A 17492-nucleotide genomic window follows, 5' to 3' on the forward strand; every position below is an offset into this window, starting at 1 on the left:
TATGGGCAACGTAATTTCATTGTTTATCCGGTTTGCAAATGTTTGCAAACGACTTTGGAAGAAGTTGATGTTATTTGTTTTTGGTAGAAGTGTGAAAGTGTATTTTCTGGGAAACGGTGAGATGGAAACTTGTGACAATAGTAGAATGAAATTAAAAGTCAACCATGTTGACCTGTTGCTTATTTTTAATTTTTAACCGTAACCGAACCATTTTAGAACAGGTTTTAGTGAAAGTAAATTTAGAAAAGCAGGAAGTTTGTTTATCCATTAATAGACAACGCTTTGAATTTGGGAGATACATATATGGGAACTTCATTCCGGTATGGATATTGATCGAGTCGAGTCGAGTCGAGTTGATGACCAAATGGTCAGAAAATAAACAATTTTTCAATCATTAATTATTCTGCTAAATGATGACAATACGTCATAATCTCGCCGTCATAATCGAAATTGAATTAAAAATAATTCTACAGACCTTCTGGCTTAAAGTCTAATCTAAAGAACTACATTTTTTCTGTGTTCAACATTCACTTAACAGTTAAGCGTACGACCATGCTTTTGCCATGAAACAACTTTCTATAATTCGTAACAAAAAGAACAAAACAGTACAGTCCAGCCGTTCTTTACGAATAAAAGAATACAAAAAGAACAAAATGAACTCAATTTAGATTTAATGTTTAACTCGTGAATCTGCGTTAAAGTTGTCTGCGTTTTGCGATTTTCAAGGCCATTGCTTTTTTTCAGGAAATGAAGAAGGAAATTAGAAAAAAAAGTTGATAGGTCTACCTATTGTGGGATAGCAAAGGGTGAACTGTTTGTAAAAAAAATATCTTGGTTGGTAAAATACTGGTAAACAACACACTGTTATGCCGGTTCCACACCACAGGATCGGGTATCAAATCCCATCCGGACCGCGTTCCCCGTAGCAAGTGTCAAGAGCACTTCACTTCAACCGATGTAACACACGTCATGCTGACGAATCATTTTCTAGGATGGCGGAAGTATCTCGGGTTAGAATTTCATTGATCTGATATACCGAGAAACCACTCCACACAGTTATGCTTTAGAAGGTTATCAAGATAATCATGTGCATAATGTCACCTTCGTAATGATCGCAATTAATCAATAACATTGTGTTTCTAATACCGCCAGTAGCTGCGTTCGTTTTATCATTACCTTTGTTTGTTTTACCAGCTGTTCCAGCAATTTTTTTCAAATAAAAAAATGATGAGAACCATTGAAAGAAAAGAAACATGTTTTAATTAGTTTTTTTCGTAAGTAAGTTGTTTGAAAAAAATTTATTTACCACACTTTTCTTTTAAAAAAAACACCTTCTTACACAGTTCTAATGGGTCTCCTTCGAACAGTTTGTTCTGGTGCAATTAAAAACTTAATTGAAAGTTATATTGACGCATTTATATACATGTTTAGTTTTATTCTCAAAAAGTAATTGAGAGCGGTAATTATAATAAATGAGAACTGTCTGAATAACTCTGTTGATCGTTGATAGAATCTTATCTCGATCGTACAATTTCCTTTTTTAAATTGTGCTCTGGAACAAAAACATAAAAATTAATTCAAATCTTAAAGAACAAATTACGAACATAAAGACAATAACAAAAAAAAAACAAACATAAGACACAACGAAAATTCAACACAATGAACACAGCGTTCTTGTTTCCAATCATGTGGACAACGTAGTTAGCAAACTTACAAAGCGCAAGAATCCGAAAACTTTTTCTTTGCTTTAAAAGTTTAATATCGTCTGTCGTCTGTGTGGCTTACCCTTTCCTAAATAAAAACTACAATGCGCCAGCTTCTCATCCTTTTCCTTCGACTAATTTGACTGTGGTCTTAATTGCTTGTACGTGTTACGTTACATGTTAGTTAAAAGCATACAAAAAGGATGTAGCATTTTCATACATCCTGACCGATGTAGAACCTTACACATTTTAGGAGCAGATTTTTCGCAAAACGAAGTACCGAAGTGTAGTACAATCGACTGCAGGCATGATGTCAAACATGGCCAAAACTCTTAAGAAAGGTGTAAGCTGTGCAAATAGACCCATTTTGCAAAAGCAACTCAACCGAACGGGGTACACCTTTTCAAATATTGATTCTTGGTTGGTTTCCCTCCATCAGCGTACATGGTTTCGATTCGTTATCAACCTCATAATCATCATCAGCAGCAACAGCAATCGGGACGGGAGTACACCACAACCACGACAAATATCAGTTGCTGTCTGCCAGTGCCGGTTGTTGTTGTCGTTGCGTCGAAACGCACCTTTTAACCATCGGCAAATATTGTCGCAATATATTACGATGAAGCCACCCGAGGCCCGAGGGTGACGGTCCATTTCTCCCATGGTTCGATGACAGAAACTCGGCACGCAGTCGGCATCCTTATCGGTGATAGTACATGCAGACTGGGATCACGGCGAAATGGAGACCGGTTAGGAGTGTTTCAGGGTTTGCCGTTTATTAAACACCACTGATATGCTGTTTATGTTGCGTGATTGTGGATTGCAAACTAGAATAGAAACAGGGTCGTGTTTGTATGCGTCTCCGTGGTTCTATTAATTGAAACCAGTGTCATTCGTCTTTCGGTGTATAACCCTGTGAAATATGCATTTCGTGCTCTAATTATGCTCAGCTCGATTGGCCAAATGCATCACAATCAGTGGGAAGCGAAGCGTTGGTTTGGACTGTCAAATTAGATGAATGTTAAGCGAATGTGAAGCATGATTTTGGGCTTTGCGTTAGACCGCATGTTGGCAATAACGCCGGTGATATGCGCTTCGTACAGCATAAGGCGTATCGAAATGTCAATAAGGAAGCATTGTATGTCGCTAATAGCTTTTTATGTGAACATTAGAGCTCGATGTTAGGTTATGTTTTTTTTTAGTTTATTTAGTGTGCTTAGTTAGATAATAAAAAACAATTAATTACACTATTTAATACTACATTGCCGGACGTGATTGATTTAATCACATCATCGTTAGAACTATACTCCTATCTGTTAGTCTAATTTCATGTAGTATAGGAATATGCAAATCTTTACAGTTTCTTCTTCTTCTTCTTGGCTTAACGACCTTACAGGTCACGCCGGCCATTTCTGGCTTACTAGACTTATTTTACCACGTAGCCGGATAGTCAGTCCTTGCTACGGGGGGACGGTCCGGATGGGATTTGAACCCGGTCCGGCCGTGTGGATTGGCGCCGTTTATCACATGCACCACCGGGCCGCCCCTCTTTACAGTTTAGTTTCATATTTGGAAGGATAATTTTTAGTAGTTTTTTAGAAATGATTCATCGCTTTCGAAATAAAACAGTTGCACTAGCTATTTTGTTATTAGTTAGAATGAGGTTATTTGAATTTTCTTTTTTTCAATATCAGCTTTGGCAGAAAAATGCAGTACAAAAACACGAACAAACCAACGAAAAATCACATTATTTCCCTGCTTTCTTCAGTGGAAATATAAGAAAAAAATTGAAAACTATTTTTTTTCCAATATAGAATCTTTTTTTCAAATCCCCTTTTTTGAATAAAAATAATCGGAAAATTCTCCAACGAAACAGTTTAAATGTTCAATTGATCCACTTGCGATTGTTTTCCACTTAGCATGACTTTGCTCAGTTTGCTCTATTTTTCCTTTGCATTCAAAAAGACACATAAAACGATCGTGCTACTTCCGGTTTTCGTGCGGCTTCAAGGTAAAACCTCAATAAACCGCAAACGATTGTTCGGATAAGACCAACGTAGTGCGGAATGTACACAACAGCTCATCTTAACACTTCCGAGAAACGATGCTATTTACCCATCCAGTCGATGCATAATGAATCATCGAACAAAAACGTGATCCTCCCTGCCAACCAACCGGGCAGAGGCATATTGTTTTTTTTTTTTTTGCTGTTCATTGCTGTAGTTGCAATCTCTTACCATCACCCCTTCCGCATTTATAAACTCTTCCAATGATGAACTCATCATCTGTACACATCGGTGCAAAAGACAACGGCAGATCTATTCGTCTTTCGTAGCTCTTTTCTGGGCCGTACTAGGACGAATCCTTCGTCCCTAGAGTATAAACCACTGGAGCCTACAAGCGGAGAAGCTTAGGCCGCCCTGGATGGGGAGATAATTAAGCTGAGATTAATTAAGTTGTGGATAGTTTCGTTGCGCTTTGGAGCTTCGCTCGGGCTCGTACAAGGGTAGTCGCTATTGATGGTGAAGAATTATCCCCGCGGCTTTGTTGCGTGTCATGCCGACAGCGTGGACGTGGTAAAAAATGGGAACATTCCGGTGGTTATTGTTGTCACCATTATCGCAATGCGCTATTCATTCATTCACTCACTACTTTACGGGTGTCTTTTCCTGTCCCGGTGACGGTGTTACTTTTATTTGTCCCATTGCTCTTGTGCTGGTTTCGAAGCTTGAGACAATAATAAAATGAGGGGAATTTGTATCGTTCAACGCATCTTCCTTTTGGGTGATAATCGCACTGTGGAAAGCTCTCCATTTCCTCCGACTAGAAACGTTGGTTTTCCTGGTTGGTTTTCCAGAGTGTTTTCTTCCTGCCTTTGAAAGTTCACTTGTACAAAATGATTTAATTTTTTTTATTAAATCTTGCCCATTCAGCCCTTTTTGCTATTTTACAATAATGCTATGCTATGTATTTTATAAAAATTTGCTATGTTTCTGATTATCTGTTATAAACGAAAGGTTAATTATTTAAAAAAAGTCGAAAATAGCATACCATTTAACAACGCTGCTAAAGAAAATAAATGTATGTAGTTGTGTGATGACATGTAGGGTGACAAAAAAGTGAGGAATTATTATTTTTTTTTTTTTATTGAAATTATAGAGGTTTTGAGCCTTTTATGGCTGCCTTCACCTCTTAACGTTTATTCTACTACATATACATCAAATTCAATTAAATTCAGTAATAATGCAAAATTTGTTATCCATCAGATTCGATCGTAAATTCCTATCTTTTTTACAAAGCTTAGCACCTTTCGTTCATTTTTATCCTCGTTAGATAATATTACATCGATTCCTGTATCCATTACTAGTTTCCTCCTTTCCCCATCTAGTTCGATACAATCAGCAAGCAGATGCCGAACGGTAACCCTATCACCACAGTACACGCATTGTGGTGGTTCCGTTTTTGCCAGTAGATGGTTATGTGTAAAATACGTGTGGCCTATACGTAGTCTTGACAAGACGACCTGATCCCGATGACTCCGAAGATCAAGGTGTGCACTAACTGATGGCTTTATATATCTCAGTGCGGCGTCCAGATTTCTGCTCCACTCTTGCTGCCATGTTTGAGTTAACACTCTTTTTGACCATCGTTGCATGTCTCTTCTGGATATTGATTGTGTGACGCAGGACGACATGTTGCGTCCCTCATTTGCCAATACGTCTGCCTTTTCGTTGCCTTTGATTCCCACATGGCTTGGAACCCAGCAGAAAGTTATGTTTAGCGTAGGAGGAAGATCATCGAGAGACTGAACGTATGGGTCTTTTGATCTTCCGTTTTCTATGGCAGTCAAGACACTAGCACTATCTGTAAAAATAATGTTAGGTTTGGAAGGGTGCGCCTCTTCATCAGCTGCTATCATCAACGCTGTAGCCTCAGCCGAAAAAATTGAGGTGTGATCAGGAAGCTTTATTGCACATTTCGTTGTTGTTTAGTATAGACCACAACCAACAGAGTCGTCGCAAACAGATCCGTCCGTATAGATGTGATGATGTTGGCTGTACTTTTCCGTTATTAGTTCAATGAAGTATTTGTTTGCCGTAGTAGAATTTGCACCAGCTTGAATACATCGTTTCATCGACCAGTCAACTATAGGATGGTTATTATTCCAGGGACGATATCCAGTTCGAGGTTGTTAGGTGATCTCGGGGAATAGTTGACTTGTGAGATCAAACCATAAATCCTTAGCTCTTTTGATGAAAGCTTCGGTGTCCGTATTTTTTTCCAACAGGCTTCCTGCTGCTGACACTAATCTGTAGGCTATAAGGTACGAGAAAGGGAGCTGGCCGCTTTCGCAGATTAATGATGCAATAGGGCTGGTAATAAAGGCACCAGTGGAAAGCCTAATAGCGGTGTGGTATAATGGGGCGATTGTATTTTCGAATTTGTGTCTATTTAAAGAAACAAATTCAATACCGTAAAAAAGTTTAGGCAATAACCAGCTTTTAAGGATATTTAACATAGTAGTCGTGACGCGCGGTGTTTGCCGTATCCTAGCATCTTGAAGAGATTGAGACGATTTTTAGAAGTCAATTTAATGTGGGCTCAATGGGCTGAAAAGGTCAACCGAGAGTCGAGGATAATACCTAGGATTGATGCTTTACGAACATTTGGGATGGCGATGTTTCCAAATTTAATTGGTGTAGGTTTCTTATTGTGGCGAATTCCACAGATATGCAATATTTTGCATTTCGTAGGGGAAATATCATATCCGTTTGTTTTTGACCATTTCCGTAAACCATTCATTCCGTTTTGTAAGATTTTTCTGCACTCCTCAGGTGATTTAGAAGTGGCAACTAATGTCACATCGTCGGCGTATATAAATGCTTTTATATTAGAAGTTAGATATGAGTTTATGGACTCCATGCTTATAAGAAACAGAGTTGGAGAGAGTATAGCACCTTGCGGTACTCCATTTTCCAACTTTTTGCTACTAGAATGTTTACCACCGATTAGGACCCTAAATGAGCGATTAGGTAGGAAGCTTTGAAGAAACCCAGTGAGCCGACCACCAAAATTCCAGGTTTTTAGCTGATGAAGTATCCCATAGTGCCATGTCCGATCGAAAGCTTTTTTGAGATCAATAATTGCACAATCCGTGTGGAGATGTTTCGTTTTTGCTTCATTTAGCAGTTCTTCGAGCGCTGCGAAATAGGTAACAGATCCGCGAATAGATCTAAAAGCATGCTGGCAGGGGCTAATTAGTTTTCTTGCTTCGAGTTCTTCAGTTAATCTTCTATTAACCATCCTTTCCAAAACTTTGCTAGTACAATTTAACAGCGATATTGGTCGAAAACTGTCCACCTCGTGGTTAGATTTGTGTGGCTTACGAAAAGGAATTATGTAGCTTACTTTCCATTCTTCAGGTATGTTGCCTGATTTCCATATGTTGTTAAAAATGCGCAGTAAGGTAAACAAACCTTCAAAAGGAAGTTTTTTCAATAGCGGATAGCCAATATCGTCGGGCCCAGCTGAATTTCCTTGACATTTTTTAAGAGCCCAGGAAAGTTCTTGAAGGGTAAAAAGGTTATTGTAGCTCTGGTCTTTATGCGCATTGAATTTTATAGGGTTTATCTCGCAACGGGATTTATGCGATTTAAACGCTTTGGAATAGTTGGCAGTCGCGGATGTTTTACAAAAATGATCTGCAAAAATTTCAGCTACTTCGGTTTGATCGGAAATTGGCTTTTTGTTTTTTATAAGAATTGGGCTATTATGTGTACTATTACCTTTGAGAAGATTTACTCGGTGCCACATATCTTTGCTGGTCATGGATGGATTTATGCCCTTTACGAAGTTATTCCAACTTTCCGTTTTGGCTGAGAGAATGGCTGATTTAGCAACTCTATTAGCTTCCCGATATTGTTCTGCTAAAACTTCTATAAACATGTTGTTTTGATTTTTACTCGCTTTCTTGGATTTCCTGAGGGCAGATCTTCTTGCATGAATTGCTTCGGCTACCGTTTTATTCCACCAAACTGTATATTTAGTGCGATAACTTCCTTTTGTTTTTGGGATGCTGTTTAAAGCTGCTTTAATGATGATTTCACTGAAGGTTGAGATGTCAGGGGTTGATACGTGAGTTGATAAAAGAGAGGATATGTTTTCTTGATAATTATCCCAGTCAGCTTCATTATACTTCCATCGGGGTCTAAAAGATTCAGAAGAAGCATCAAGTTTACTACTCAAAAGGATTGGAAAATGATCACTTCCATGAGTGTCCTTCAAAACCGAAATAGAGCATTTTGAAGCTAAAGAAGAAGAAGTAACACAAAAATCTATAGTAGATGTTGTCCCATTTGATGGAGCAATTCTGGTCGGGTAACTATTGAACAGTGTGCACAAATTATGCAGTTCAAAAATATTTTGTAGCCGCATTCCACGACGAGTTGAATTTTGGCATCCCCAGTCCCTATTTTGGGCGTTTAAGTCACCTAGTATTAAAAGAGGTTTAGGTAGTTGATTTATAAGAGCATGGATGTTGGAATCAAGTTCTGATAGATTGGTGTGGTTTGGGGGAAGATATAAACATAAAAGGGTGCTTTCAAATGGCGCCTTGATTCTAACGGCTACTGCTGGTAGAGTTGAAGACAATTTTAAGATTTTCATCGGTATATGTTTGAGTACTCCAATTGCTACGTTATGATGAGGGGTTTTGTTTGTTTTAAATGTCCAATCATAATTTTTTAACGGGGTAGATGCGATAGAGGCTGGATTCATTGTTTCTTGTAGGGCCACAAAAGGTGGTTTATACTTAGTTATTATAATTTTTAGTTCATCTAAATTTTTTGTCATGCTTCTGATATTCCATGAAATGGCGAGTGGTTTAGGTTTTTGATTTGAATGAGAATAAAGATTTGGCAGCATTTCATTGCAATGGGTTGAATCTATGTTTTTGGATGTATGGAATAGTAAATTCCGGGATGTTATTTAAATTTAGATTTTCGATGATTGTTTTTTGCCCTGCGAGTTACAATGTTTGTCTTTTCTTCTTTTGGAGATTTAGTGGGTGGTTTTTGCTCATCGGGAGAAAAAGCGGCGGATCTTTTGTTCTTAGGATTGTAGCTTGAGTTGTCGCTATGAACAGAGCTACGTAGAGTCAAGATCGTCTTCATCATCTTCTTCGATAGATATTTGTTTGTCAGTAATGCATTTGTCCGTGATTTCAGTTTTCTGAGTCGATAGTTTTTTTATGGTTTCTGTAAGCGATTCAATTTGATTTTGTAATTTTTCAACTGTGATTGTGAGTTGTTCAATAATTTTGTCTTTGTGGTCGGTTTTCTGGGCTTCTTCAATTCTCTGTTGTACTATGGTTGTTTTTGGTCTCTGGAGAGTGATTATGTCACGAGCTTCCTTAAAAGTGCAGTTTCTGTTTACTTTAATTTTAATTATCTCAACTTCTTTTAGGTAATGTTCGCAATTTCTATCAAGACTGTTGTGAGATCCACCGCAATTTATACACTTTGCCTCCGATTGACATGCACCGTGAGCAGTTAATCCGCAGTTCACACACATTTCGGAATTTTTACAGTATTTTTTGGTGTGCCCAAAACGCAGACAAAAGCCGCAGCGCATTGGTCTTGGATAGTATGGTCTTGTTGGAACGCGCTCCATGCCTATCAGAATGTGTTCCGGTACACGCACAGCGTTCATCGTGGCTACGAATGTGTTAGTTGCTAACATTTGATCGTTTACTTTTTTTGTAAAGCGGTACAGATCGGTAACCTTTTCATTTGCCAGGTGTTTCATTATTTCCTCAATACTCATACTGCCAACAGAGTTAGCGGAGAAAACAAACTTAACACTGTTAAGTGTAGGGTGCGGTTCCACTACTACTGGTACATCGTTTATAAGTTTAGTGATCTTTTGCATTTTTTCGAACGCAATAGCAGATCTGGTTTCTATTAAAATTTTCGTGTTTTGTGCGTCCAAAGGACGGCCACATTCTACCTTACCGGTGACTCTTTTTATAGTGTCACTGATAATCCAGGGGTTTTTGGGAAGTTCATTATTATCCACGGCCCTGAGAACTAAATACCTCTTCTCTCCGAAAGAATCATTACTGTCCATCCAGTGAAGAACAGTCCTGTCCCTACTTGAAGTGGGGAGGGAAGGACCCTCGTGGCCGACAGGCGGCCACCACATTTTCGGTCAGCAGATCGTTCAAGATGTTAGTACGTACTCAGAAGTATGTCAAGTTTACTAATACCACCCCACTAATACCCGTAATGCCTATGACAGTCCACTATACCTGTACACCAATTTACCTACGCATCAATAATTGTCAAGCAGCAGCGCACCTCACTCACACAACCAAACAAATCAGGTTTTATCCCGGTTTAGAACGATAGCCAAAATACGTCTTTCTCCGTTGAGGGTCAGCAAGAGACTGGTGAGGAATTATTGACTTGCATGTTAAACAATTTCTATTTATTAAATATTTATTAAGGCAATAATGAAGAAAAACTGGGGGCGGCTCGGTGGTGCATGTGATAAACGGCGCCAGTCCACACGACCGGACCGGGTTCAAATCCCATCCGGACCGTCCCCCCGTAGCAAGGACTGACTATCCGGCTAAGTGGTAAAAATAAGTCTAGTAAGCCAGAAATGGCCGACGTGATCTGTAAGGTCGTTAAAGCCAAGAAGAGAGAGAATGAAGAAAAAAATGCTATAAAACTCAGTAAATTAAAAGAAAGCTGGACGTAATTAGCATCGATTTTTGTTGAGAAAAAAAGGATTTGCTAACCTTCTAACTGACAAAACAAGGCACAGTTTAAATAGTTTAAAAAGAGTTAAGAAATGTGTTTCTCGCTCTTCTTGGCTTTAACGACCTTACAGGTCACGCCGGCCATTTCTGGCTTACTAGACTTATTTTTACCACGTAGCCGGATAGTCAGTCCTTGCTACGGGGGGACGGTCCGGATGGGATTTGAACCCGGTCCGGCCGTGTGGACTGGCGCCGTTTATCACATGCACCATCGGGCCGCCCCCAGTTTTTCTTCATTATTGCCTTAATAAATATTTAATGAAGAATATTGAATGAAGATATTTAAAAGAAATGTGTTTATTGGAGACATAGATAAAACTTACTGAACTTAGAAAAATAATACAATACACATGCCAGGTTAAAAGCTTGCATTAAAAATACCATTTCACAATCAGAGAAAAATACCTGAAACTTAAAATAAAAAATACATTAATCTGTTGGAAAACCAAAGCTAGTGTTAAAGAGGAAAAGCAATAAATTAAAAGAAAAAACATAAATCTTTAAATAAAATAAAACTTCTTTAGGATGATAAATATAAACAAATTAAACAATTGAAATCACTTATATAAAACATAATAAGAACAAAAGATTGTAGATTGGAAAATTGAAAGATATTAAAGATTTTATAGGAAAAATAAGATTGAACACAACTTCAAGGTGTGAATTGTACAAAAAGCGTGGCATAAGTTTCTTCTTTTTATTTTTGCCAGTCCTGGATAGTAAGTCCTGCGTACACGGGTACGATTCGAATGAGATTTGATACCCGGTGCTGGCCTGAACAGACTGTCTTCATACATCACCGGGCCAACCAAGTTTCCACCGTAAAAAAAAGAACAGTAAATATTTTAAGTCCTAGAAGAAACTTTAAGTTTTTCTTTGTTTTGTATTTTCTTTGGGTTAGCTGATATATTTCCTAACCTCCTTAAAAATATCATAATCCTATAATTCTCATAATCCGTATAATTTATTTTCACAACTTATCACAAGCTTCCTACCGAGCGATTACGACGCAAATTTATAGATTTTTGTACAAAAAGTTTACCCGTAGACATTTAGTATCGGTACGGAAAATGTCTGGTCCACTTTCGCAACAAGTGTAAGACGTAATTAGAGCCCGGAGCCACTTTGGCATTAGCGCCAAAGAAAAGTTACCGAATCATTCCACCCGCGACCGACCTTAGCGTGGTCGATGCAATGTTTCACCGGAAAAGCTGGCCACCATCAGCGCTCGATGGTTCGCTTTACATTGCACCCCGACAAGGCAGAGGATTAATTAAAATCTGTTGTGACCATTGCCCAAACGTCGCCAGGCATGGAATCCTTACGACCGAAGCAGACGGGGAGAAAGCGACAATCCGGTCAGTAAATCGGTGCAGTTTTCCATGACAGGCGGTGGTTCATGCAAATAATTACGCACTAATTCCATTTTAATTCTCCCCATCAGTGTGAGGCAGGAGCTGGGCGGCAAGGTAACTGGACCAGCTGTTCTTTTCCGGCACAACTTATTTGGCCCAGGCAAAGTACGGGCTTGCACTTCGGTAAAACGATACTTTATACCTTCTGGCACGATAAAGTTGCGCGGTGCGTGTGGGCACGTGAAATTGAATGAACTTATGCGAGCTTTACGGCGAGCAACGGTTTAACTGCACCTGTATTGAGTATGACAAGCGAAACAATGGGAAGTTGACTCGATGCTGGTGATGAACAGAGCAAAAACTCGATGCTAGTGATGTACAGAACACAAGGAACGAAAGGGTTTCATTGAGGAGATCGTTTTGTTCAAAGCATATTAGCTTTCTGCAATAAACTCTCTAAATTTCATTGTTCATTTAGTAAATTAAATATAAAATTCAACTTAATAATCAAAGATTTCAATAAAGATCAAACATACTAGTTTGAGTTTAGATACTAAAATTCATTTGTCCAGGAAGATACATTCAGAAACAAGTCAAACAAAATAGAGGCATGAAATCTGTAAATTAAGAACGGAAAGATAAAACTCTCACATAATGTGTAACTGTAATACCCGATGCGATAATTAGAAAAATAAATCGAAGATTAATAAATATTCTAATGACACATTAACAGAAAATGGATTAAACAAAAAAGAAATACAAAAAAAAAAACAAACTAAATAACAAAATAAAAAAAATAAAATTAATAAAATATATTTAACAAATTTAAAACATAAAAATATATATTTATATATACGACACAAACTGTAATCATAAAATAAAAAATTAAAATAGATATATGATAAAAAATTAAACAAAGCAAAATGAAACAATATTCATAAAAAAACTCAACCTTTTTAATAAATGAAAGAAATTTAGCATACTTACATCAATTCCGTCATGCTCATGTTTGGAATAAACGCTGTTTGTTATTTCATTTCACACCAAATTTTTATGTCAACCCAACTCAGCTTAAATATTGCGCGGAAAGAGGATAAAGGGTCTAATGAGAGGCGTAAGGGTAAAAAAAGAGGCATTTTAATTAGCATACAACTGAACCACGTGTTTCGGAGACAACTCAAACGACCCACATCGACATCGACAGCGACATGAACCGTTTGTGGTCGGATTTGTGGAACCTAAACGACACACGCATCGATGCACCGATGCACCGCACACCTGGAAAATCTCATGGGGTCAGACTGTTTAAGGAGGCTCGTGGTGCTGAACAGTAATCTTTGCTTTTTTTTTTTTTTGCTTTTCTCGCTTCTCACTCACTTTTGCGACATTTGCCACGCTTTTACACATCGAACGCGAAACAAAGCCTCGTAATCCTATTTGTGCGTGGTTGGACGGAAAGGACAAAAAAAAGCGGGAAAAGGATTTGTTGGTGAAACTTTTCACGTGGTGTCCGGGGCCGTGTGACTTTTCCCCGTGCACGTAGTCAGGTGTTTTGAGGCATGTGGTATGGTCAACAAAAGAGGATGGATGGCATGTGTGTATAATAATGCAGGGCAAGGGCAATCGATGGCTAGGTATTATATGCAATCAAGTGATTAAGGTAGCTTAAAAGTGGTTCCCTTCCGTTTGTTTGTTGTTTTGCAAAAAGTGAAACGTGAGTGTACGCCGATCGTGGTATGTTGAGCTTTTCCTGCAGCTTAAAGGATCAATGAAACATTAGCACTAATCTAAAGTGACTAAAAAAACACAAAGCACCCGCTGAAAGCTATGATTTGTGCATGCTAATGTGTGTGAATTACCTTTTTGCATTTGGGGCAATATCACATCGAACATTAGTGTTTATTTAGTACAGGGAACAGATATTAGTCCTATTATATCTTTTTTCTGTTCGAAATATGTTTTGTGTTCATTTTGAGTATACATTAAATAAAGTTCAATTTTTCGTATCCAGCAGCTAGAAATCTTAACTGATTTACTAGCTCTATCTCAACTAAAACGGTAAAAACAAAATGATCGACAATCGACAAATCTTTAATTTCTTATTATTTATTATCCATATTTTTTAGACAAGAAAACAACTCATTTCTTACTTATCATAAATATATTTAATAAATTCAATTACTTATAATTATTATAAAGATTATTTTATATATTAGTTCCTTACTTTTCATAAGATGAAAAACGATTCATGCATGGATGCACAAGTTTTGTATATTTCCTACAGTGAAACAAAAAATTATTTTATTTTTTTATTTATTTTATTACATGATTACGGCTTTTAAAATTAAGTGAATGGTATTTAGAGAAAATATTTGATATTAATATTTTATTTATAATTACACATAAAAATTGTCTTTGGTAGATTAATCTTCTCCTTCTTCTCTCTGAGAAGCGCTTGGGTGGTACGATAGAGGAATACAGCTTCTTGGGACTACCGCTATTACTTCGCCGTATTGGGATAGCGCTCCAAAGCCTGAAAGTTTTTCTAGACCACAATTTAGGCCATATGTCCCAAAGGTAAATTAATAGTGTTTTGCACATAACAAGAATTTAGTTGGTTAGCTTGAAAAAGATTGTCTAAAATATATAAATAATATAACAGTTTCAATTAATTAATTTTAACCTATAGTTGTCTAAGAAAGAGTGAAAATGAATTAATTTTAATTTAAAATTAAACTTCCTGAAAAAAGATATTCGTTGTAGAGTTACATTGCAATATTACACAGCGCAAAATTTTAGAACCGCTTCAAGGGTTAATTATTGCATGATTATTTTGTGATGAGTATTGCAAAAAAACCATAAAACTGTGATAAGCTTTAGTTTTAGGAGCGTTAAATGGAAAAACCAATTGCTGGTAACAAGACTAGTATTGCAAATTGTATTAAATTTCATTTAAGCTTTATTATTTTTTACTATTTACTTAATTAGCAGATTTGTAAATTTAATTTTGCAATTCTTGATGTGAATTAACAAGTTTTTTTTTTAATTATTTTTCCACTCTATGTTATGTAAGAAGTGTTACTTAGATACTTATTACAAAATAAATCAATTTATTTATATGCTCCATGAACTGTTTGATGGCTTTTAAAAGGCATGTTTGAATAGTATAATATTTTTTGAATAAAGGAACCTCTTGTTACTATCAATTAAGTAACCTAACCAATCTGCATAAACTCTGAACAGTGCAATGAACCTTTCCATTTAAGTGAGAGCTCTCCTACTGCCCTTCAAACAGCAGGCAGACGTTTTACGGACGGGTGAAAATCCATCGAACAAAAGACATGCCGTACCAAAACCAAAAAAAGGGCCCGCTTTTGCAAATGCGTAAAATTGTTTCGTGTTTCTTAGCACAAAAATGATGTTTAACAAGAAAAATGCTTACTCATCAGATATAGTGGAATGGAGAGAGAGAGAGAGAGAGAGAGAGAAGATCACAGAAAAGAAGAGTTAGACTATCATTTGCTGGTATGGCCTAACGTTTGGCAATATAGGAGCATTGAAAGCCATTTGCCACGGTTTAATGTTTGAGTCGAAAGATGAAAGGATCAGTGTTGGTGGAGTACGAGTTGCTCCCGTTGGGTGGCACTGTTGGTGTAATGTTTTTTTTCTCCCCTTTTCTTTGTATTACCTTTTTAATGTTTATGTTTTCCACGTGTTTTCTCCGGGCGGTATCGTAACGCACGGGTCTTCCGGATGAGTCAGTGCGTCTATCCATCCGGGTCGCTATGGTCATGTTTTACGAGGGTGTAAAGTTTACAACCATTTCCGCGGTAAACGATTCGCCCCGAATGTTTCACAAACCGGTCGGTGTAGCATATCAGCTTACAAGCACGCATGGCTCTGAAGCTGTTGCATGACGCTAATGGTTCGAATCACCGACGATGGACGATGGCCCTGAGGGTGACGATCGAGTGTACGAATTAGACAACAAAAAACCCCTTTTGCTGGTTTGATGCTCCCGAAACAGCTACCGCTTTTGTTCATCTCCAATGTGCAACTTTAGTGGCTTAGCTTCATCTCAATTTTATTCGTACGGCCAGATAAACGCGGATCATACACCACTGTTCATTGCTTCGTCAACTCGATTGGGGGGGCTTTGAAAATGGGTCATGTAAACACGGCGGGAAACGATTAGCTTCCCGCTTTCCATGATGCATCCATTCGCACGGGGAAACCGCACCGTAATCGGACATTATTATCACCGCAAAATAAACATGCCAGCTGCCAGCGATATGCAGCAGTCGCTGCATACTACCCAAGACTCGGTGCACTGCTGACAACACAACTGCTGTGGCATCAAGCATTGCGATTGCATTCGATAGTGAGGTGGTGTAGTGGGTAGAAAAAAAAAAGTAACAAACACATGTCTTCCATCACCAGTGTCGAATGACGCTTTGGATTATTTTATAGATCAATTAATTTTACCCACTAGTGTGCGCTATTTTTAAAACGTGTCTGCTTGATTGCATTCCATTTATATCGTGTCAGCTATAATAGTTAGTCGTGTGGCCTTTATCGGGTTTCGTTGCTGATCGCCTTCTAAAATCGCTCTTTGGCTTGTTTTCCGGTTTAGGTTAAAACAACTGCTTTACTTTTGTACTTCAAATGTTTCTAAAAAATAAATTTTAAAACCGGAATTTTTAAAAGTTTTATCGATTATCATTGAGTATTCTAGTTAAATAACATTTTTATCTTTTATATCCAAACTGCAATGTTTGTGAAAGAAATAAATAAAAACGTTAAAGTACTACAAATTTTTAATACATTTTGTAATCTTTACTTGATCTACTCTTTTATTGTGACTCTATAAATAAAAAATAAATAAATAAAAGAACAATCTATTTTTTTCTTCTTTTGTTGCACTACAACCTTCAGAGGTTTTGGCGATTACTGGATTTCTCTGACTTTATATTTATCCGTTTTTAGTGTTCCTGCGAACGATGGTTTGGTCCGAATGGGACTTGATACCCGATCCTGTCATATAGAGACCGGCATCGCTACCATCCACAATCCATTTTAGAAATGGTATTTTATTTTGTTTCAAAATAATTCAAATACATGTTATGTCTAAAAGATCTTTATTGGATTTTATGGATTATTTTTAATCCATTGAAAAAGAAGTGAGCGTCGTGAAAATGAAAACAAATCTTGTTTGTCAGTTGTTTTCTAGTTCGTCGCTGATTATTTTTAATGGCATTTGTTTCAAGTCAAGTAACATAAATGGCAACGTGTGGTATCTTATATCATAAAAAGCTTTAGGTGCTGTTCTTTGTAAACAATTCTGCGTGCAAAGAATGCACTTTGTGAAAATTGACAGCAAATCTGTGCGTTTGGATCTATTTTAAGTTACCACGGGATAAGAGAGATGTAACTCGATAGCACGTCTAGTTGCTTCATGTGTTGAAAGTAAAAACACAATCCTCACACTGCATATATTGAGTGGAGGTATCATAATAAGCAGAACTGTACGACCAGTACATAATCAAGTCTTGGAACTCTGCACATGAAAGATGATACGGCGAAGGTGTCGACACTGAAGATTGTGCCGAG

General features: G+C 37.5%; 1 long non-coding RNA gene across 1 annotated transcript; it reads right to left on the reverse strand.

Moving 5' to 3' along the window:
* Positions 1-3056: 3056 nt before the first annotated feature.
* LOC125762018 (uncharacterized) lies at positions 3057-10751 on the reverse strand. Its single transcript, XR_007418159.1, has 2 exons — positions 10592-10751; positions 3057-3092 (listed from the first exon to the last, which is right to left on the reverse strand). It is a non-coding gene; the product is annotated as an uncharacterized LOC125762018 (long non-coding RNA).
* Positions 10752-17492: the final 6741 nt, after the last annotated feature.

The sequence above is a fragment of the Anopheles funestus genome, chromosome 2RL (genome assembly GCF_943734845.2).
Source record: "Anopheles funestus chromosome 2RL, idAnoFuneDA-416_04, whole genome shotgun sequence".
Classification (NCBI taxonomy): domain Eukaryota; kingdom Metazoa; phylum Arthropoda; class Insecta; order Diptera; family Culicidae; genus Anopheles; species Anopheles funestus.